We start from the raw sequence: 23,520 nt of genomic DNA, 5'->3' as shown, positions 1-23,520 counted from the left end.
ACAATAACAATTCGAATCCACGAACTGTATGAAACGGAGAAAAAGAAAAAAGAAGAGGCTTTAGTTCACACAGAATGCGTGGCTCTGACAGGAGACCACTGGACATCATTGAGTAATGACAATTACCTGGGAGTTACTGCGCATTTAATCACTGAAGCCTGGGGTCTGACATCCTTTGCGCTGACTATAATGAAAACGGAAGAGCGGCACTTTGCGGAGGCTTGTGCAGAGCAGTTCCAGACTGTTGCTCGCAGGTGGAGAATTGAGGAGAAGGTGACAACAGTAGGCACGGACAGTGCGCGCAATATGATCGCCGCGGCTCGCATCATGCCATTCAATCACATGCCGTGTACCGCGCACATTCTACAGAGATGCATCACAGTGAGTCTCGCAGACAGTGGCTTTGTCACTGCGCTGGCCAAATGCCGCAAAATTGTTGGCCATTTTAAGCACAGCCCAGCAAACACAGCAGAGCTGAACGCAGAGCAGGTGTCACTGGGGCGCAAGCAGGAGCCGTTGGCCCAGGACGTGCCTACGCGCTGGAACTCCACGCTGGAGATGGTGAAGCGCTTGATCCGCAACCAAACTGCAGTAACCGCGACTCTGGATAAACAAAAGCATAAACTTGTCCTCCTGACGCCTCCAGAGTGGGACAAACTCCAGAGACTGGAGACACTTCTAGAGCCCTGCAGGTGAGCCTGTCATTGTGACCATAATTGTAGGTTTAGATTAAATGTATCAAACATACATCTTAAATCAGTTTTGTTATTATGAAAATGTCTTATTTAAAAAATAAATGAAATCAAATATTTTATTAATATTACCTAGTATTAAAAAGCTTTTTTAAATTTGCTGTCTTATCTCTCTCTCTCTGTGTGTGTGTGTGTGTGTGTGTGTGTGTGTGTGTGTGTGTGTGTGTGTGTGTGTGTGTGTGTGTGTGTGTGTGTGTGTGTGTGTGTATTCCACTGCAGATATGTGACTGAACTGCTGGGAGGAGAGGCCTACGTCTCCTGCTCTGTAGTTCTACCAGCCTTCTGCCACCTGCGCCGTGTCATGGAAGTAACTGATGAGGACCCTGCATATGTGGTGAGGTTTAAAGAGAAGTTTAAGGAAGACCTTGCTTCCCGCCAGGAACATACCAACTATGCATGGCTCCAGATCGCAACTGCACTGGACCCACGTTTTAAAGACCTACGCAGTGTGCCCAAGACTGACAGAGAAGCAGTGTGGACCACACTGGCAGGCATGCTGCATGAAGACTCTCCTAGAAGATCACACACTGCAGAAGAAGGTCCAGCCAAGAAGACTGCAACCCCCCCACTGTGCTTTGCCCTGATATCTGCAGTGTGAGGTTGGATCGCTCATTCTCATCCTCACACTGATGCCACTTATTTCGGTCTTTGTTTGACATAAAAGGGCATATTTGTCACTTTATTGCAACTATATTTGCACTCTTGAGCTCCTTCATTCACTGACTGATCATAAAGTTATTACTTGCGTTATGTATTCATCCGTTTGAACATAATTAATGAAGCCACATGTAATCACTAAAATTTGTATTTTGGGTACAATAAGAGAGTTTCAGATGGAATGCTGTTTTGTTTTGTTTAAATTTCACCAACTTGCTGATGCCCACGGTTGTGAGTGCGGCTTCTTGCTGTACATGGGTGGATGGTTGTAAATCACATCACAGATGCCAAAAACCTCTCAAACCAAGCCCCCTTGCCGGTGATGCTGTGCGCAACCTCGTGACGGAGTCAAGCATATTCAAAACACCCCCTCACCTCCCGTGTCAAACTCAAATGTCAGCCTATTTCATGTGTCACTTTTGGAGCAGTTGCCATCCCGACGAGCCATGGAGAAGTTCGTGTTTGTGTTATTTTACTTATTTGGTGTTCTGGTGTGTTTGGGCACCGGTCAGCACCATCGTGTTGAGCACGTGTTGGACCGTGGACACACCGGATTCAGTGGGAGAATAACGGTCAGGTGTACAGTTTACTGAGCACTGGGACTCAGTATCGTTTACCAGCACAGACACGGAGACGCGCTCAGCTTCTATTGAGAGCAAACAACCAAGTGAACCCTCCGGCTGCGTCCAGTAGACGAGACACACCGTCTGGGCCGGGAGCTTTCCGAGCATTCAGACTCTTAAACTGCTTCCTCGCATCTGCTTCATGAATATGAAGGGTTGTGGTGGGAGGAGGTGGTGTGAAATCCTCTTTTGTGTGGGGTGAGGAGGGGGGTGTTGTAAAAGTCCCCAAGAGCAATGATGAGAGAGTCCGGGAATGTCCGCTCCATGTGCAGTATCTGCTCCGCGAGTGCGCACTGAGCTGCCTGCGCATCCGCATCTGGCGGGATGTAAACAGCGGCCAAGATGAATGAAGCAAACTCCCGCGGAGAATAAAACGGTTTGCAGTGAATAAAAAGGTATTCCAGAGAGGAAGAGCAGTGCTGAGCAATCACTGTTACATCTGTGCACCAGCCACTATTAATGTAGAAGCAGACACGTCCACCTGTGGTCTTACCAGAGAGAGAGGCCTGCCGGTCCGCGCGCAGCAGATGAAAGCCCTCCAGCTTGAGCGCGCTGTCCGGGATGTCCTCACAGAGCCACGACTCCGTAAAACACAAGACACAGGAGGAGGCAACGTCTCTGTTCATGCTTCTCATCAGGGCCAGCTCGTCCATCTCATTCCTGAGTGAGCGTACGTTGGAAAGGAAGATCCCAGGAAGAGCAGTTCGCAGTCCGCGTCTCCTCAGACGCACGAGTGCGCCGGCTCGCTTTCCTCGCTTTCGGCGTCTCACTTTCCTGATCAGAGTCTGCAGTAAATCTGCCGCAGATGCGACAAATATTGGAAGTAAATCCACAGGTGTTGTAGTCCTGTAGTTAAGAAGCTCTTCTCTAGTGTAAGAATATCCAGAGGAGTGCCCAGACACAGAAGTTATGCACAAAAACAAAACAGAAGTAACGCACTGAAGCACCGGGGCATCCATACGCGGCGGCGCCATCTTGGAACAAGGGACTTGTCTTTGAAAGGTAGAGTGTTAATTACTAAAGCTGAAGGGATATCCCGATGAACATATGCTGCTCTCTCCTTACATCTGGATAAGAAAAGTAGTAAAGATATTGACCGTATGCTCTTTAATTTTATATGGAAAAACCGTACGCACTATATTAGAAAAACTGTTGTGATGAATAAGTACGAATCAGGTGGGCTTAACGTCTTAGACTTTTCTACTTTAAATAACACTTTCAAAATTAATTGGGCCAAACATTTTCTTAAAACCCTACCTCTATCTGGAACTTTATACCATACCACATTTTCTCTCGTTTTGGTGGCTTTACTTTTATTTGAAATTGTAATTACAATGTTGAGAAAGTCCCTGTAAAGCTTTCATCCTTCCATAAGCAGGTCCTCTTAGCGTGGACCCTCATTTATAAACACAACTTCTCACCTCACAAATACCTTATCTGGAACAACAGAGATATTTTATAGAAAAATAAATCACTTTTCCTGGAAACTTGGCTCCAAAATGGGATCCTATTGGTGGCTCAGCTGGTTAGTAAAGAGGGACAACTACTTACTTACAACGACTTTATTGCACTATATAATTTTCCAATCAGTGTTCCAGATATCAAGCGGAAGACAGTCTGGATGGTCCCCCATAAATATTTGATTGTAAATAAGGTGAAAGAAGTCTCTTTTAAAATTCGACATACATGTTATCCAGCCAGTCACTACATGGTCAAATTTAAAAGGGACATAAATACTAATTGTACTTTCTGTGGGGATCATCCAGAAACGGTGACACATCTTTTTTGGTACTGTTCTTTTACACAGAGATTCTGGAAGGAATTTAGCAGCTTTGTTATTGTCCATATTTTAAGGGAGTTTTCTTTACGATGGGAAAATGTTTTATTCTGTTTCTTTAAGTTCCCCAAGAAGTATGAGAAATGTTTTTTATGATAAATTTCTTAATACTTTTAGCTAAATTTTTTATCCATAAATGTAAGTTTACTAACAAAACACCATATTTCTGTCATTATTTTAAGGATGTGCACATGCACATACAATCAATATCAGACTGCACCAACAAAAAGGCTCTCACAACAATATATGTATGTGAATTTTTGCGTGTATTCTTATAATTGTTACCTTTTTCTTTCACCCTTGGCTTTTTGTGTTCATGTTCTGTTGTATACTTCATCTGTTCGTATGTTGTATACTCATTGTTTGTTAAATAAAGTTTTAAAAAAAAGACACGCTTTGTTTAGACCCCCAAAATCCTTTCCACGCCCACCCCCGTGACATCACGCTCCAAAGCCCTGTTACGTCACAGAACGTGGTGATGTCATAGTGACAGTCCTTTCATCCTTTGATGTTCAAGTCTATAAATAGAGGACAGCTGTCAAAGGGAATTCATTAAGCTATCGTTTTGTTGGAGTGATACAGCACATAAAAAAGCAGAAATGAGTTCGAAAGCTAACAAAGACAGAAATGTTAATTTCTCGAAAACAATGGTTAAAAAAAGTGAAAAAGAAAAAGAAACATATGCCAGACAGTTCGAGCAAAGACTGCAGCCAATGATCGACGAGGTTGAAAAGCTCAAAACTGAGCTTGACTACTTCAAAAACCTGCATACAGTCAATAAGAAACGGATCGAGGATCTAACAAAAGAAAACAATGAACTTTTGCAGAATAATAAGCTGCTGGGTTCGGTCTTGGATGACAGGACAAACATCGCAGACAGGTTGGACTCGATAAAAGATGACCACGAAGCTCTGGTAAAGTTCCGCGCAGAGACGGAGAAAACTCTGGCTGAGCTTAAAGAAAAACACGAGGACGAAGTCCAAGTCCTGCAAGGACTGCTGGAAACAGAGAAAGAAAAGGTGGCACGTCAGCAATTTCACAACAGCCAAGTTGTTGAATTATTATTGAAACGCCACAAAGAGGAAAAAAATAAGATGCAGCAGTTTTACCAGGAAAATACTAAAAAACTGGAAAACAAAGCAAATGCTGCAGACAGGAAGTTAGAAGAGGTGATCAACATGTATGACTCCAAAATAGAAAAGCTGCAGACGGCAGTAAAAAATAGTAGAGGTGTGACCGTCAATGCGGTTAAGGAACGCGAGGAAGAACGTCAATCCTCGCAGTGTTGGATTGACGGTGTTTTGTGGCATAATACACAGTTACAAGACGAAAATGAATTTATGGTTAAAAACATGAAAGAATTAACAGAGGAGAAAGGTCAAATGGGCAAAGTGATAGACGACCAAAAGGCCCAGAATATGGCGATCAAGCAGAAATGCCAGAGTAATATTAGAGCTCTGGCCTTGGAAAAGAAAATGAAGGCTATGCTTGAAGACGAAGTTGATTCTTTGAAAAAGAAAATTGAAGACGTCAAAAAGGCCCTAAGCACAGAGCAGGAAAACCACAGAAAGACAGCAGTGGACCGGCACAAAGTAAAAGCGGCACACAATCAGGCACTGGCTGAAAAGGTGGCGCTGGAAGAGAAACTGCGCTCCACAAAAAAGCAACGGGAAAGATTTATATCCAAAGTGAATTGGCTGGAGAAGAAAGAGCGCTACTTCCAAGAGGAATTGTGCCAGTGCGTTTTGTCCTTTGAAAAGGCATTTCCACATGAAGGTCACTTGAGAGGAAAAGAAAAGGTGGAATTTAGGGATATGTTCCACTACTTGAAAAAGAAATACGTAGACGGAGTGGAAGGCACCCCCTTTGTTGGAACAACGGAGTTTCTTGAAAAACAGCTGAACTGTCTACGTATCAGATGCAAGGATCTAGATGCAGCTTTACTAGCTAAAACACGGGAGCTGGAATCATTTAAAAAGCAGTACAATGACATGGTAAAGTCTTCCGAGTACGCTTTATTCCGACAAAGAGAGGAGCTCATTGGACCAGTGAACCAGATTATCCAAAAGGCTGCCAATGAAGAAAAAGAGATAGGTCATCTAAAATCTAGAGTGAAAGACGCTCAACTCCAGCTTAAATTAGAAAAACAGAAAGGACAAAAGCTGGCATCGTTGGACCATAGAAGCATGATGGGGAGATGTTCTGAGGAGACTCCGTCTCAGATTAATCCTCGTCCACTTCCAAGGAAAACTACATTTATTCAGGTACGTCCAAGACACCCTGGCAGAAGTGCAGGTATGGCTTCCCCAGTGAATCCTCCTGTAGAGTCTCCATCAACACCACCTTTCCTCAATTCTGATGATGGATTACCACCAGTTGATTGTTAAAAATTAACTGCTAAAATAGGCCATTAGAAGTATACTTCATCTTGTCTCCCTATATCATGGGTGGGCATTCTCAGTCCACGAGGGCCGGTGTCCCTGCAGGTTTTAGATCTCACCTTGGCTCAACACACCTGAATCACATGATTAGTTCGTTACCAGGCCTCTGGAGAACTTCAGGACATGTTGAGGAGCTAATTTAGCCGTTTAAATCAGCTGTGTTGGTTCGAGGACACATCTAAAACCTGCAGGGACACCGGCCCTCGTGGACTGAGATTGCCCACCCACCCCCAACCGGTCGCAGCAGATGGCCGCCCCTTCTTGAGCCTGGTTCTGCCGGAGGTTTCTTCCTAAAGGGAGTTTTTCCTCCCCACTGTCGCCCAGTGCTTGCTCAAAGGGGATCATTGGATTGTTGGGGTTTTCTGGCTTTTACTGTAGTGTTTTTACCTTACAGTATAAAGCAGCTTGAGGAGACTGTTGTTTTGCCATGATGCAATATAGCAGGGCTGCCCAATCCCAGTCCTCGAGAGCTACTATCCTGCAGCTTTTAGATGCATCCCTACTCCAACACAGCTGAATCAAATGAATGGCTTGTTATCAGGCCTTTGCCAAACACGATGGCATGCTGAAGAGGTAATCAAACCATTTGATTCAGCTGTGTTGGAGTAGGGATGCATCTAAAAGCTGCAGGACGGTAGCTCTCGAGGACCGGGATTGGGCACCCCTGCAATATAGTATTAAATATGACTACATTTTAAAAACATCTATTATAGCATCAAAGTAAAACAAAAAAACTAAATGAAATGAATCAAAATGTCTAATCTGGCAAAACAAGAAAAGAAAAAAGGTTTCACCTTTAAATAAAAATCCAAATCACAAACACATTCTGATTTTTGTTGTGTGTGTTTTTTTGTGTGTGTTGTCACGTATAAAATCGTTGCACTCTGTCTCGGTGTCTGCCCGGCCGGCTCCGCAAGGCTACATATGTTTATTGTGTTGCTGCTTTCTTCCACTCGTCATTCTGCCTGGGCGGAGCTCAGGCCCACGCACCTGTCTGCAATTACGCTGCAACGTGTCCTGTCTGTATGGAGACTGAGAGCTGCCAGAGTAATAATGTAGATACAGGCCTCTTTCTCCTTCTGCTGCTGTTCATGCTTTTATTCCATTGATGTTGCTATCATTTGTAAATATATTTATTTGCTCTTATTTTATCAATTTACTGTCGTTCATGTATTTAATCTTCTTTGTATTTAAATATGATTTTTTTTAAGTAATGCCGCGAGATGGACAGTTAAATAAAGGTTTCATTGAATTAAAAAAAAGATTTAAAGATGACTGGTGGCGGAAGCAGAGCACAGACTGTCTGTGAGAATCTATCGCCATCGTGTGGTGCAGAGATATATTGCCATTGAATTTAGACAACGAAAGCTTGGCTCACAGAGCAGCTGCAACACGAACAAAAAACATTAAATAGCAACATGATATATTATATTATATTATATTATATTATATTATATTATATTTATAGCTGTCGAAATTAACGCGTTAATTGCGATAATTAAATTTTGGAATTAATTACGTTAGAATATTTAACTATTTAGCGCAACACGCAGATAAGTCGCTCCCATAATTCCACTTGATTTGTTTACCGCGCCACTGAAAATGGAGAAGCAGGAAGCGGATGGCCTTCTGGATGGGGAATTTAAATACAAGAAGAACATAGATGGGACAATAAACAAACGCGTTGTAATTTGCACTCACTGTAGTAAAGAGTTTCAATTTCACCGTTCAAATTCGACCTTAAAATACCACCTTAATGCCAAACACGCGTTTGTCGGGGCAGCAGCTTCACCCGGCCTGCGTCAGACCACTCTTAGTGAACGCAGGCCACTCGGTAAGTCTTCTTTGGACAAACTGACCGACAATATAGCCAAATGGATAGCAAAGGACTGCAGACCGCTAAGCATTGTGGAGGACAAGGGCTTTGCGGATGTTTTAAAGGTTGCATCTCAGGACGCGTCCTACAAGCCCCCAGCGAGAAGCACAATAACAATTCGAATCCACGAACTGTATGAAACGGAGAAAAAGAAAAAAGAAGAGGCTTTAGTTCACACAGAATGCGTGGCTCTGACAGGAGACCACTGGACATCATTGAGTAATGACAATTACCTGGGAGTTACTGCGCATTTAATCACTGAAGCCTGGGGTCTGACATCCTTTGCGCTGACTATAATGAAAACGGAAGAGCGGCACTTTGCGGAGGCTTGTGCAGAGCAGTTCCAGACTGTTGCTCGCAGGTGGAGAATTGAGGAGAAGGTGACAACAGTAGGCACGGACAGTGCGCGCAATATGATCGCCGCGGCTCGCATCATGCCATTCAATCACATGCCGTGTACCGCGCACATTCTACAGAGATGCATCACAGTGAGTCTCGCAGACAGTGGCTTTGTCACTGCGCTGGCCAAATGCCGCAAAATTGTTGGCCATTTTAAGCACAGCCCAGCAAACACAGCAGAGCTGAACGCAGAGCAGGTGTCACTGGGGCGCAAGCAGGAGCCGTTGGCCCAGGACGTGCCTACGCGCTGGAACTCCACGCTGGAGATGGTGAAGCGCTTGATCCGCAACCAAACTGCAGTAACCGCGACTCTGGATAAACAAAAGCATAAACTTGTCCTCCTGACGCCTCCAGAGTGGGACAAACTCCAGAGACTGGAGACACTTCTAGAGCCCTGCAGGTGAGCCTGTCATTGTGACCATAATTGTAGGTTTAGATTAAATGTATCAAACATACATCTTAAATCAGTTTTGTTATTATGAAAATGTCTTATTTAAAAAATAAATGAAATCAAATATTTTATTAATATTACCTAGTATTAAAAAGCTTTTTTAAATTTGCTGTCTTATCTCTCTCTCTCTCTGTGTGTGTGTGTGTGTGTGTGTGTGTGTGTGTGTGTGTGTGTGTGTGTGTGTGTGTGTGTGTGTGTGTGTGTGTGTGTGTGTGTGTGTGTGTGTATTCCACTGCAGATATGTGACTGAACTGCTGGGAGGAGAGGCCTACGTCTCCTGCTTTGTAGTTCTACCAGCCTTCTGCCACCTGCGCCGTGTCATGGAAGTAACTGATGAGGACCCTGCATATGTGGTGAGGTTTAAAGAGAAGTTTAAGGAAGACCTTGCTTCCCGCCAGGAACATACCAACTATGCATGGCTCCAGATCGCAACTGCACTGGACCCACGTTTTAAAGACCTACGCAGTGTGCCCAAGACTGACAGAGAAGCAGTGTGGACCACACTGGCAGGCATGCTGCATGAAGACTCTCCTAGAAGATCACACACTGCAGAAGAAGGTCCAGCCAAGAAGACTGCAACCCCCCCACTGTGCTTTGCCCTGATATCTGCAGTGTGAGGTTGGATCGCTCATTCTCATCCTCACACTGATGCCACTTATTTCGGTCTTTGTTTGACATAAAAGGGCATATTTGTCACTTTATTGCAACTATATTTGCACTCTTGAGCTCCTTCATTCACTGACTGATCATAAAGTTATTACTTGCGTTATGTATTCATCCGTTTGAACATAATTAATGAAGCCACATGTAATCACTAAAATTTGTATTTTGGGTACAATAAGAGAGTTTCAGATGGAATGCTGTTTTGTTTTGTTTAAATTTCACCAACTTGCTGATGCCCACGGTTGTGAGTGCGGCTTCTTGCTGTACATGGGTGGATGGTTGTAAATCACATCACAGATGCCAAAAACCTCTCAAACCAAGCCCCCTTGCCGGTGATGCTGTGCGCAACCTCGTGACGGAGTCAAGCATATTCAAAACACCCCCTCACCTCCCGTGTCAAACTCAAATGTCAGCCTATTTCATGTGTCACTTTTGGAGCAGTTGCCATCCCGACGAGCCATGGAGAAGTTCGTGTTTGTGTTATTTTACTTATTTGGTGTTCTGGTGTGTTTGGGCACCGGTCAGCACCATCGTGTTGAGCACGTGTTGGACCGTGGACACACCGGATTCAGTGGGAGAATAACGGTCAGGTGTACAGTTTACTGAGCACTGGGACTCAGTATCGTTTACCAGCACAGACACGGAGACGCGCTCAGCTTCTATTGAGAGCAAACAACCAAGTGAACCCTCCGGCTGCGTCCAGTAGACGAGACACACCGTCTGGGCCGGGAGCTTTCCGAGCATTCAGACTCTTAAACTGCTTCCTCGCATCTGCTTCATGAATATGAAGGGTTGTGGTGGGAGGAGGTGGTGTGAAATCCTCTTTTGTGTGGGGTGAGGAGGGGGGTGTTGTAAAAGTCCCCAAGAGCAATGATGAGAGAGTCCGGGAATGTCCGCTCCATGTGCAGTATCTGCTCCGCGAGTGCGCACTGAGCTGCCTGCGCATCCGCATCTGGCGGGATGTAAACAGCGGCCAAGATGAATGAAGCAAACTCCCGCGGAGAATAAAACGGTTTGCAGTGAATAAAAAGGTATTCCAGAGAGGAAGAGCAGTGCTGAGCAATCACTGTTACATCTGTGCACCAGCCACTATTAATGTAGAAGCAGACACGTCCACCTGTGGTCTTACCAGAGAGAGAGGCCTGCCGGTCCGCGCGCAGCAGATGAAAGCCCTCCAGCTTGAGCGCGCTGTCCGGGATGTCCTCACAGAGCCACGACTCCGTAAAACACAAGACACAGGAGGAGGCAACGTCTCTGTTCATGCTTCTCATCAGGGCCAGCTCGTCCATCTCATTCCTGAGTGAGCGTACGTTGGAAAGGAAGATCCCAGGAAGAGCAGTTCGCAGTCCGCGTCTCCTCAGACGCACGAGTGCGCCGGCTCGCTTTCCTCGCTTTCGGCGTCTCACTTTCCTGATCAGAGTCTGCAGTAAATCTGCCGCAGATGCGACAAATATTGGAAGTAAATCCACAGGTGTTGTAGTCCTGTAGTTAAGAAGCTCTTCTCTAGTGTAAGAATATCCAGAGGAGTGCCCAGACACAGAAGTTATGCACAAAAACAAAACAGAAGTAACGCACTGAAGCACCGGGGCATCCATACGCGGCGGCGCCATCTTGGAACAAGGGACTTGTCTTTGAAAGGTAGAGTGTTAATTACTAAAGCTGAAGGGATATCCCGATGAACATATGCTGCTCTCTCCTTACATCTGGATAAGAAAAGTAGTAAAGATATTGACCGTATGCTCTTTAATTTTATATGGAAAAACCGTACGCACTATATTAGAAAAACTGTTGTGATGAATAAGTACGAATCAGGTGGGCTTAACGTCTTAGACTTTTCTACTTTAAATAACACTTTCAAAATTAATTGGGCCAAACATTTTCTTAAAACCCTACCTCTATCTGGAACTTTATACCATACCACATTTTCTCTCGTTTTGGTGGCTTTACTTTTATTTGAAATTGTAATTACAATGTTGAGAAAGTCCCTGTAAAGCTTTCATCCTTCCATAAGCAGGTCCTCTTAGCGTGGACCCTCATTTATAAACACAACTTCTCACCTCACAAATACCTTATCTGGAACAACAGAGATATTTTATAGAAAAATAAATCACTTTTCCTGGAAACTTGGCTCCAAAATGGGATCCTATTGGTGGCTCAGCTGGTTAGTAAAGAGGGACAACTACTTACTTACAACGACTTTATTGCACTATATAATTTTCCAATCAGTGTTCCAGATATCAAGCGGAAGACAGTCTGGATGGTCCCCCATAAATATTTGATTGTAAATAAGGTGAAAGAAGTCTCTTTTAAAATTCGACATACATGTTATCCAGCCAGTCACTACATGGTCAAATTTAAAAGGGACATAAATACTAATTGTACTTTCTGTGGGGATCATCCAGAAACGGTGACACATCTTTTTTGGTACTGTTCTTTTACACAGAGATTCTGGAAGGAATTTAGCAGCTTTGTTATTGTCCATATTTTAAGGGAGTTTTCTTTACGATGGGAAAATGTTTTATTCTGTTTCTTTAAGTTCCCCAAGAAGTATGAGAAATGTTTTTTATGATAAATTTCTTAATACTTTTAGCTAAATTTTTTATCCATAAATGTAAGTTTACTAACAAAACACCATATTTCTGTCATTATTTTAAGGATGTGCACATGCACATACAATCAATATCAGACTGCACCAACAAAAAGGCTCTCACAACAATATATGTATGTGAATTTTTGCGTGTATTCTTATAATTGTTACCTTTTTCTTTCACCCTTGGCTTTTTGTGTTCATGTTCTGTTGTATACTTCATCTGTTCGTATGTTGTATACTCATTGTTTGTTAAATAAAGTTTTAAAAAAAAGACACGCTTTGTTTAGACCCCCAAAATCCTTTCCACGCCCACCCCCGTGACATCACGCTCCAAAGCCCTGTTACGTCACAGAACGTGGTGATGTCATAGTGACAGTCCTTTCATCCTTTGATGTTCAAGTCTATAAATAGAGGACAGCTGTCAAAGGGAATTCATTAAGCTATCGTTTTGTTGGAGTGATACAGCACATAAAAAAGCAGAAATGAGTTCGAAAGCTAACAAAGACAGAAATGTTAATTTCTCGAAAACAATGGTTAAAAAAAGTGAAAAAGAAAAAGAAACATATGCCAGACAGTTCGAGCAAAGACTGCAGCCAATGATCGACGAGGTTGAAAAGCTCAAAACTGAGCTTGACTACTTCAAAAACCTGCATACAGTCAATAAGAAACGGATCGAGGATCTAACAAAAGAAAACAATGAACTTTTGCAGAATAATAAGCTGCTGGGTTCGGTCTTGGATGACAGGACAAACATCGCAGACAGGTTGGACTCGATAAAAGATGACCACGAAGCTCTGGTAAAGTTCCGCGCAGAGACGGAGAAAACTCTGGCTGAGCTTAAAGAAAAACACGAGGACGAAGTCCAAGTCCTGCAAGGACTGCTGGAAACAGAGAAAGAAAAGGTGGCACGTCAGCAATTTCACAACAGCCAAGTTGTTGAATTATTATTGAAACGCCACAAAGAGGAAAAAAATAAGATGCAGCAGTTTTACCAGGAAAATACTAAAAAACTGGAAAACAAAGCAAATGCTGCAGACAGGAAGTTAGAAGAGGTGATCAACATGTATGACTCCAAAATAGAAAAGCTGCAGACGGCAGTAAAAAATAGTAGAGGTGTGACCGTCAATGCGGTTAAGGAACGCGAGGAAGAACGTCAATCCTCGCAGTGTTGGATTGACGGTGTTTTGTGGCATAATACACAGTTACAAGACGAAAATGAATTTATGGTTAAAAACATGAAAGAATTAACAGAGGAGAAAGGTCAAATGGGCAAAGTGATAGACGACCAAAAGGCCCAGAATATGGCGATCAAGCAGAAATGCCAGAGTAATATTAGAGCTCTGGCCTTGGAAAAGAAAATGAAGGCTATGCTTGAAGACGAAGTTGATTCTTTGAAAAAGAAAATTGAAGACGTCAAAAAGGCCCTAAGCACAGAGCAGGAAAACCACAGAAAGACAGCAGTGGACCGGCACAAAGTAAAAGCGGCACACAATCAGGCACTGGCTGAAAAGGTGGCGCTGGAAGAGAAACTGCGCTCCACAAAAAAGCAACGGGAAAGATTTATATCCAAAGTGAATTGGCTGGAGAAGAAAGAGCGCTACTTCCAAGAGGAATTGTGCCAGTGCGTTTTGTCCTTTGAAAAGGCATTTCCACATGAAGGTCACTTGAGAGGAAAAGAAAAGGTGGAATTTAGGGATATGTTCCACTACTTGAAAAAGAAATACGTAGACGGAGTGGAAGGCACCCCCTTTGTTGGAACAACGGAGTTTCTTGAAAAACAGCTGAACTGTCTACGTATCAGATGCAAGGATCTAGATGCAGCTTTACTAGCTAAAACACGGGAGCTGGAATCATTTAAAAAGCAGTACAATGACATGGTAAAGTCTTCCGAGTACGCTTTATTCCGACAAAGAGAGGAGCTCATTGGACCAGTGAACCAGATTATCCAAAAGGCTGCCAATGAAGAAAAAGAGATAGGTCATCTAAAATCTAGAGTGAAAGACGCTCAACTCCAGCTTAAATTAGAAAAACAGAAAGGACAAAAGCTGGCATCGTTGGACCATAGAAGCATGATGGGGAGATGTTCTGAGGAGACTCCGTCTCAGATTAATCCTCGTCCACTTCCAGGGAAAACTACATTTATTCAGGTACGTCCAAGACACCCTGGCAGAAGTGCAGGTATGGCTTCCCCAGTGAATCCTCCTGTAGAGTCTCCATCAACACCACCTTTCCTCAATTCTGATGATGGATTACCACCAGTTGATTGTTAAAAATTAACTGCTAAAATAGGCCATTAGAAGTATACTTCATCTTGTCTCCCTATATCATGGGTGGGCATTCTCAGTCCACGAGGGCCGGTGTCCCTGCAGGTTTTAGATCTCACCTTGGCTCAACACACCTGAATCACATGATTAGTTCGTTACCAGGCCTCTGGAGAACTTCAGGACATGTTGAGGAGCTAATTTAGCCGTTTAAATCAGCTGTGTTGGTTCGAGGACACATCTAAAACCTGCAGGGACACCGGCCCTCGTGGACTGAGATTGCCCACCCACCCCCAACCGGTCGCAGCAGATGGCCGCCCCTTCTTGAGCCTGGTTCTGCCGGAGGTTTCTTCCTAAAGGGAGTTTTTCCTCCCCACTGTCGCCCAGTGCTTGCTCAAAGGGGATCATTGGATTGTTGGGGTTTTCTGGCTTTTACTGTAGTGTTTTTACCTTACAGTATAAAGCAGCTTGAGGAGACTGTTGTTTTGCCATGATGCAATATAGCAGGGCTGCCCAATCCCAGTCCTCGAGAGCTACTATCCTGCAGCTTTTAGATGCATCCCTACTCCAACACAGCTGAATCAAATGAATGGCTTGTTATCAGGCCTTTGCCAAACACGATGGCATGCTGAAGAGGTAATCAAACCATTTGATTCAGCTGTGTTGGAGTAGGGATGCATCTAAAAGCTGCAGGACGGTAGCTCTCGAGGACCGGGATTGGGCACCCCTGCAATATAGTATTAAATATGACTACATTTTAAAAACATCTATTATAGCATCAAAGTAAAACAAAAAAACTAAATGAAATGAATCAAAATGTCTAATCTGGCAAAACAAGAAAAGAAAAAAGGTTTCACCTTTAAATAAAAATCCAAATCACAAACACATTCTGATTTTTGTTGTGTGTGTTTTTTTGTGTATGTTGTCACGTATAAAATCGTTGCACTCTGTCTCGGTGTCTGCCCGGCCGGCTCCGCAAGGCTACATATGTTTATTGTGTTGCTGCTTTCTTCCACTCGTCATTCTGCCTGGGCGGAGCTCAGGCCCACGCACCTGTCTGCAATTACGCTGCAACGTGTCCTGTCTGTATGGAGACTGAGAGCTGCCAGAGTAATAATGTAGATACAGGCCTCTTTCTCCTTCTGCTGCTGTTCATGCTTTTATTCCATTGATGTTGCTATCATTTGTAAATATATTTATTTGCTCTTATTTTATCAATTTACTGTCGTTCATGTATTTAATCTTCTTTGTATTTAAATATGATTTTTTTTAAGTAATGCCGCGAGATGGACAGTTAAATAAAGGTTTCATTGAATTAAAAAAAAGATTTAAAGATGACTGGTGGCGGAAGCAGAGCACAGACTGTCTGTGAGAATCTATCGCCATCGTGTGGTGCAGAGATATATTGCCATTGAATTTAGACAACGAAAGCTTGGCTCACAGAGCAGCTGCAACACGAACAAAAAACATTAAATAGCAACATGATATATTATATTATATTATATTATATTATATTATATTATATTATATTATATTTATAGCTGTCGAAATTAACGCGTTAATTGCGATAATTAAATTTTGGAATTAATTACGTTAGAATATTTAACTATTTAGCGCAACACGCAGATAAGTCGCTCCCATAATTCCACTTGATTTGTTTACCGCGCCACTGAAAATGGAGAAGCAGGAAGCGGATGGCCTTCTGGATGGGGAATTTAAATACAAGAAGAACATAGATGGGACAATAAACAAACGCGTTGTAATTTGCACTCACTGTAGTAAAGAGTTTCAATTTCACCGTTCAAATTCGACCTTAAAATACCACCTTAATGCCAAACACGCGTTTGTCGGGGCAGCAGCTTCACCCGGCCTGCGTCAGACCACTCTTAGTGAACGCAGGCCACTCGGTAAGTCTTCTTTGGACAAACTGACCGACAATATAGCCAAATGGATAGCAAAGGACTGCAGACCGCTAAGCATTGTGGAGGACAAGGGCTTTGCGGATGTTTTAAAGGTTGCATCTCAGGACGCGTCCTACAAGCCCCCAGCGAGAAGCACAATAACAATTCGAATCCACGAACTGTATGAAACGGAGAAAAAGAAAAAAGAAGAGGCTTTAGTTCACACAGAATGCGTGGCTCTGACAGGAGACCACTGGACATCATTGAGTAATGACAATTACCTGGGAGTTACTGCGCATTTAATCACTGAAGCCTGGGGTCTGACATCCTTTGCGCTGACTATAATGAAAACGGAAGAGCGGCACTTTGCGGAGGCTTGTGCAGAGCAGTTCCAGACTGTTGCTCGCAGGTGGAGAATTGAGGAGAAGGTGACAACAGTAGGCACGGACAGTGCGCGCAATATGATCGCCGCGGCTCGCATCATGCCATTCAATCACATGCCGTGTACCGCGCACATTCTACAGAGATGCATCACAGTGAGTCTCGCAGACAGTGGCTTTGTCACTGCGCTGGCCAAATGCCGCAAAATTGTTGGCCATTTTAAGCACAGCCCAGCAAACACAGCAGAGCTGAACGCAGAGCAGGTGTCACTGGGGCGCAAGCAGGAGCCGTTGGCCCAGGACGTGCCTACGCGCTGGAACTCCACGCTGGAGATGGTGAAGCGCTTGATCCGCAACCAAACTGCAGTAACCGCGACTCTGGATAAACAAAAGCATAAACTTGTCCTCCTGACGCCTCCAGAGTGGGACAAACTCCAGAGACTGGAGACACTTCTAGAGCCCTGCAGGTGAGCCTGTCATTGTGACCATAATTGTAGGTTTAGATTAAATGTATCAAACATACATCTTAAATCAGTTTTGTTATTATGAAAATGTCTTATTTAAAAAATAAATGAAATCAAATATTTTATTAATATTACCTAGTATTAAAAAGCTTTTTTAAATTTGCTGTCTTATCTCTCTCTCTCTGTGTGTGTGTGTGTGTGTGTGTGTGTGTGTGTGTGTGTGTGTGTGTGTGTGTGTGTGTGTGTGTGTGTGTGTGTGTGTATTCCACTGCAGATATGTGACTGAACTGCTGGGAGGAGAGGCCTACGTCTCCTGCTCTGTAGTTCTACCAGCCTTCTGCCACCTGCGCCGTGTCATGGAAGTAACTGATGAGGACCCTGCATATGTGGTGAGGTTTAAAGAGAAGTTTAAGGAAGACCTTGCTTCCCGCCAGGAACATACCAACTATGCATGGCTCCAGATCGCAACTGCACTGGACCCACGTTTTAAAGACCTACGCAGTGTGCCCAAGACTGACAGAGAAGCAGTGTGGACCACACTGGCAGGCATGCTGCATGAAGACTCTCCTAGAAGATCACACACTGCAGAAGAAGGTCCAGCCAAGAAGACTGCAACCCCCCCACTGTGCTTTGCCCTGATATCTGCAGTGTGAGGTTGGATCGCTCATTCTCATCCTCACACTGATGCCACTTATTTCGGTCTTTGTTTGACATAAAAGGGCATATTTGTCACTTTATTGCAACTATATTTGCACTCTTGAGCTCCTTCATTCACTGACTGATCATAAAGTTATTACTTGCGTTATGTATTCATCCGTTTGAACATAATTAATGAAGCCACATGTAATCACTAAAATTTGTATTTTGGGTACAATAAGAGAGTTTCAGATGGAATGCTGTTTTGTTTTGTTTAAATTTCACCAACTTGCTGATGCCCACGGTTGTGAGTGCGGCTTCTTGCTGTACATGGGTGGATGGTTGTAAATCACATCACAGATGCCAAAAACCTCTCAAACCAAGCCCCCTTGCCGGTGATGCTGTGCGCAACCTCGTGACGGAGTCAAGCATATTCAAAACACCCCCTCACCTCCCGTGTCAAACTCAAATGTCAGCCTATTTCATGTGTCACTTTTGGAGCAGTTGCCATCCCGACGAGCCATGGAGAAGTTCGTGTTTGTGTTATTTTACTTATTTGGTGTTCTGGTGTGTTTGGGCACCGGTCAGCACCATCGTGTTGAGCACGTGTTGGACCGTGGACACACCGGATTCAGTGGGAGAATAACGGTCAGGTGTACAGTTTACTGAGCACTGGGACTCAGTATCGTTTACCAGCACAGACACGGAGACGCGCTCAGCTTCTATTGAGAGCAAACAACCAAGTGAACCCTCCGGCTGCGTCCAGTAGACGAGACACACCGTCTGGGCCGGGAGCTTTCCGAGCATTCAGACTCTTAAACTGCTTCCTCGCATCTGCTTCATGAATATGAAGGGTTGTGGTGGGAGGAGGTGGTGTGAAATCCTCTTTTGTGTGGGGTGAGGAGGGGGGTGTTGTAAAAGTCCCCAAGAGCAATGATGAGAGAGTCCGGGAATGTCCGCTCCATGTGCAGTATCTGCTCCGCGAGTGCGCACTGAGCTGCCTGCGCATCCGCATCTGGCGGGATGTAAACAGCGGCCAAGATGAATGAAGCAAACTCCCGCGGAGAATAAAACGGTTTGCAGTGAATAAAAAGGTATTCCAGAGAGGAAGAGCAGTGCTGAGCAATCACTGTTACATCTGTGCACCAGCCACTATTAATGTAGAAGCAGACACGTCCACCTGTGGTCTTACCAGAGAGAGAGGCCTGCCGGTCCGCGCGCAGCAGATGAAAGCCCTCCAGCTTGAGCGCGCTGTCCGGGATGTCCTCACAGAGCCACGACTCCGTAAAACACAAGACACAGGAGGAGGCAACGTCTCTGTTCATGCTTCTCATCAGGGCCAGCTCGTCCATCTCATTCCTGAGTGAGCGTACGTTGGAAAGGAAGATCCCAGGAAGAGCAGTTCGCAGTCCGCGTCTCCTCAGACGCACGAGTGCGCCGGCTCGCTTTCCTCGCTTTCGGCGTCTCACTTTCCTGATCAGAGTCTGCAGTAAATCTGCCGCAGATGCGACAAATATTGGAAGTAAATCCACAGGTGTTGTAGTCCTGTAGTTAAGAAGCTCTTCTCTAGTGTAAGAATATCCAGAGGAGTGCCCAGACACAGAAGTTATGCACAAAAACAAAACAGAAGTAACGCACTGAAGCACCGGGGCATCCATACGCGGCGGCGCCATCTTGGAACAAGGGACTTGTCTTTGAAAGGTAGAGTGTTAATTACTAAAGCTGAAGGGATATCCCGATGAACATATGCTGCTCTCTCCTTACATCTGGATAAGAAAAGTAGTAAAGATATTGACCGTATGCTCTTTAATTTTATATGGAAAAACCGTACGCACTATATTAGAAAAACTGTTGTGATGAATAAGTACGAATCAGGTGGGCTTAACGTCTTAGACTTTTCTACTTTAAATAACACTTTCAAAATTAATTGGGCCAAACATTTTCTTAAAACCCTACCTCTATCTGGAACTTTATACCATACCACATTTTCTCTCGTTTTGGTGGCTTTACTTTTATTTGAAATTGTAATTACAATGTTGAGAAAGTCCCTGTAAAGCTTTCATCCTTCCATAAGCAGGTCCTCTTAGCGTGGACCCTCATTTATAAACACAACTTCTCACCTCACAAATACCTTATCTGGAACAACAGAGATATTTTATAGAAAAATAAATCACTTTTCCTGGAAACTTGGCTCCAAAATGGGATCCTATTGGTGGCTCAGCTGGTTAGTAAAGAGGGACAACTACTTACTTACAACGACTTTATTGCACTATATAATTTTCCAATCAGTGTTCCAGATATCAAGCGGAAGACAGTCTGGATGGTCCCCCATAAATATTTGATTGTAAATAAGGTGAAAGAAGTCTCTTTTAAAATTCGACATACATGTTATCCAGCCAGTCACTACATGGTCAAATTTAAAAGGGACATAAATACTAATTGTACTTTCTGTGGGGATCATCCAGAAACGGTGACACATCTTTTTTGGTACTGTTCTTTTACACAGAGATTCTGGAAGGAATTTAGCAGCTTTGTTATTGTCCATATTTTAAGGGAGTTTTCTTTACGATGGGAAAATGTTTTATTCTGTTTCTTTAAGTTCCCCAAGAAGTATGAGAAATGTTTTTTATGATAAATTTCTTAATACTTTTAGCTAAATTTTTTATCCATAAATGTAAGTTTACTAACAAAACACCATATTTCTGTCATTATTTTAAGGATGTGCACATGCACATACAATCAATATCAGACTGCACCAACAAAAAGGCTCTCACAACAATATATGTATGTGAATTTTTGCGTGTATTCTTATAATTGTTACCTTTTTCTTTCACCCTTGGCTTTTTGTGTTCATGTTCTGTTGTATACTTCATCTGTTCGTATGTTGTATACTCATTGTTTGTTAAATAAAGTTTTAAAAAAAAGACACGCTTTGTTTAGACCCCCAAAATCCTTTCCACGCCCACCCCCGTGACATCACGCTCCAAAGCCCTGTTACGTCACAGAACGTGGTGATGTCATAGTGACAGTCCTTTCATCCTTTGATGTTCAAGTCTATAAATAGAGGACAGCTGTCAAAGGGAATTCATTAAGCTATCGTTTTGTTGGAGTGATACAGCACATAAAAAAGCAGAAATGAGTTCGAAAGCTAACAAAGACAGAAATGTTAATTTCTCGAAAACAATGGTTAAAAAAAGTGAAAAAGAAAAAGAAACATATGCCAGACAGTTCGAGCAAAGACTGCAGCCAATGATCGACGAGGTTGAAAAGCTCAAAACTGAGCTTGACTACTTCAAAAACCTGCATACAGTCAATAAGAAACGGATCGAGGATCTAACAAAAGAAAACAATGAACTTTTGCAGAATAATAAGCTGCTGGGTTCGGTCTTGGATGACAGGACAAACATCGCAGACAGGTTGGACTCGATAAAAGATGACCACGAAGCTCTGGTAAAGTTCCGCGCAGAGACGGAGAAAACTCTGGCTGAGCTTAAAGAAAAACACGAGGACGAAGTCCAAGTCCTGCAAGGACTGCTGGAAACAGAGAAAGAAAAGGTGGCACGTCAGCAATTTCACAACAGCCAAGTTGTTGAATTATTATTGAAACGCCACAAAGAGGAAAAAAATAAGATGCAGCAGTTTTACCAGGAAAATACTAAAAAACTGGAAAACAAAGCAAATGCTGCAGACAGGAAGTTAGAAGAGGTGATCAACATGTATGACTCCAAAATAGAAAAGCTGCAGACGGCAGTAAAAAATAGTAGAGGTGTGACCGTCAATGCGGTTAAGGAACGCGAGGAAGAACGTCAATCCTCGCAGTGTTGGATTGACGGTGTTTTGTGGCATAATACACAGTTACAAGACGAAAATGAATTTATGGTTAAAAACATGAAAGAATTAACAGAGGAGAAAGGTCAAATGGGCAAAGTGATAGACGACCAAAAGGCCCAGAATATGGCGATCAAGCAGAAATGCCAGAGTAATATTAGAGCTCTGGCCTTGGAAAAGAAAATGAAGGCTATGCTTGAAGACGAAGTTGATTCTTTGAAAAAGAAAATTGAAGACGTCAAAAAGGCCCTAAGCACAGAGCAGGAAAACCACAGAAAGACAGCAGTGGACCGGCACAAAGTAAAAGCGGCACACAATCAGGCACTGGCTGAAAAGGTGGCGCTGGAAGAGAAACTGCGCTCCACAAAAAAGCAACGGGAAAGATTTATATCCAAAGTGAATTGGCTGGAGAAGAAAGAGCGCTACTTCCAAGAGGAATTGTGCCAGTGCGTTTTGTCCTTTGAAAAGGCATTTCCACATGAAGGTCACTTGAGAGGAAAAGAAAAGGTGGAATTTAGGGATATGTTCCACTACTTGAAAAAGAAATACGTAGACGGAGTGGAAGGCACCCCCTTTGTTGGAACAACGGAGTTTCTTGAAAAACAGCTGAACTGTCTACGTATCAGATGCAAGGATCTAGATGCAGCTTTACTAGCTAAAACACGGGAGCTGGAATCATTTAAAAAGCAGTACAATGACATGGTAAAGTCTTCCGAGTACGCTTTATTCCGACAAAGAGAGGAGCTCATTGGACCAGTGAACCAGATTATCCAAAAGGCTGCCAATGAAGAAAAAGAGATAGGTCATCTAAAATCTAGAGTGAAAGACGCTCAACTCCAGCTTAAATTAGAAAAACAGAAAGGACAAAAGCTGGCATCGTTGGACCATAGAAGCATGATGGGGAGATGTTCTGAGGAGACTCCGTCTCAGATTAATCCTCGTCCACTTCCAGGGAAAACTACATTTATTCAGGTACGTCCAAGACACCCTGGCAGAAGTGCAGGTATGGCTTCCCCAGTGAATCCTCCTGTAGAGTCTCCATCAACACCACCTTTCCTCAATTCTGATGATGGATTACCACCAGTTGATTGTTAAAAATTAACTGCTAAAATAGGCCATTAGAAGTATACTTCATCTTGTCTCCCTATATCATGGGTGGGCATTCTCAGTCCACGAGGGCCGGTGTCCCTGCAGGTTTTAGATCTCACCTTGGCTCAACACACCTGAATCACATGATTAGTTCGTTACCAGGCCTCTGGAGAACTTCAGGACATGTTGAGGAGCTAATTTAGCCGTTTAAATCAGCTGTGTTGGTTCGAGGACACATCTAAAACCTGCAGGGACACCGGCCCTCGTGGACTGAGATTGCCCACCCACCCCCAACCGGTCGCAGCAGATGGCCGCCCCTTCTTGAGCCTGGTTCTGCCGGAGGTTTCTTCCTAAAGGGAGTTTTTCCTCCCCACTGTCGCCCAGTGCTTGCTCAAAGGGGATCATTGGATTGTTGGGGTTTTCTGGCTTTTACTGTAGTGTTTTTACCTTACAGTATAAAGCAGCTTGAGGAGACTGTTGTTTTGCCATGATGCAATATAGCAGGGCTGCCCAATCCCAGTCCTCGAGAGCTACTATCCTGCAGCTTTTAGATGCATCCCTACTCCAACACAGCTGAATCAAATGAATGGCTTGTTATCAGGCCTTTGCCAAACACGATGGCATGCTGAAGAGGTAATCAAACCATTTGATTCAGCTGTGTTGGAGTAGGGA

Source organism: Maylandia zebra, linkage group LG23 (assembly GCF_041146795.1).
Source record: "Maylandia zebra isolate NMK-2024a linkage group LG23, Mzebra_GT3a, whole genome shotgun sequence".
Classification (NCBI taxonomy): Eukaryota; Metazoa; Chordata; class Actinopteri; order Cichliformes; family Cichlidae; genus Maylandia; species Maylandia zebra.
This window is presented reverse-complemented; position numbering follows the sequence as displayed.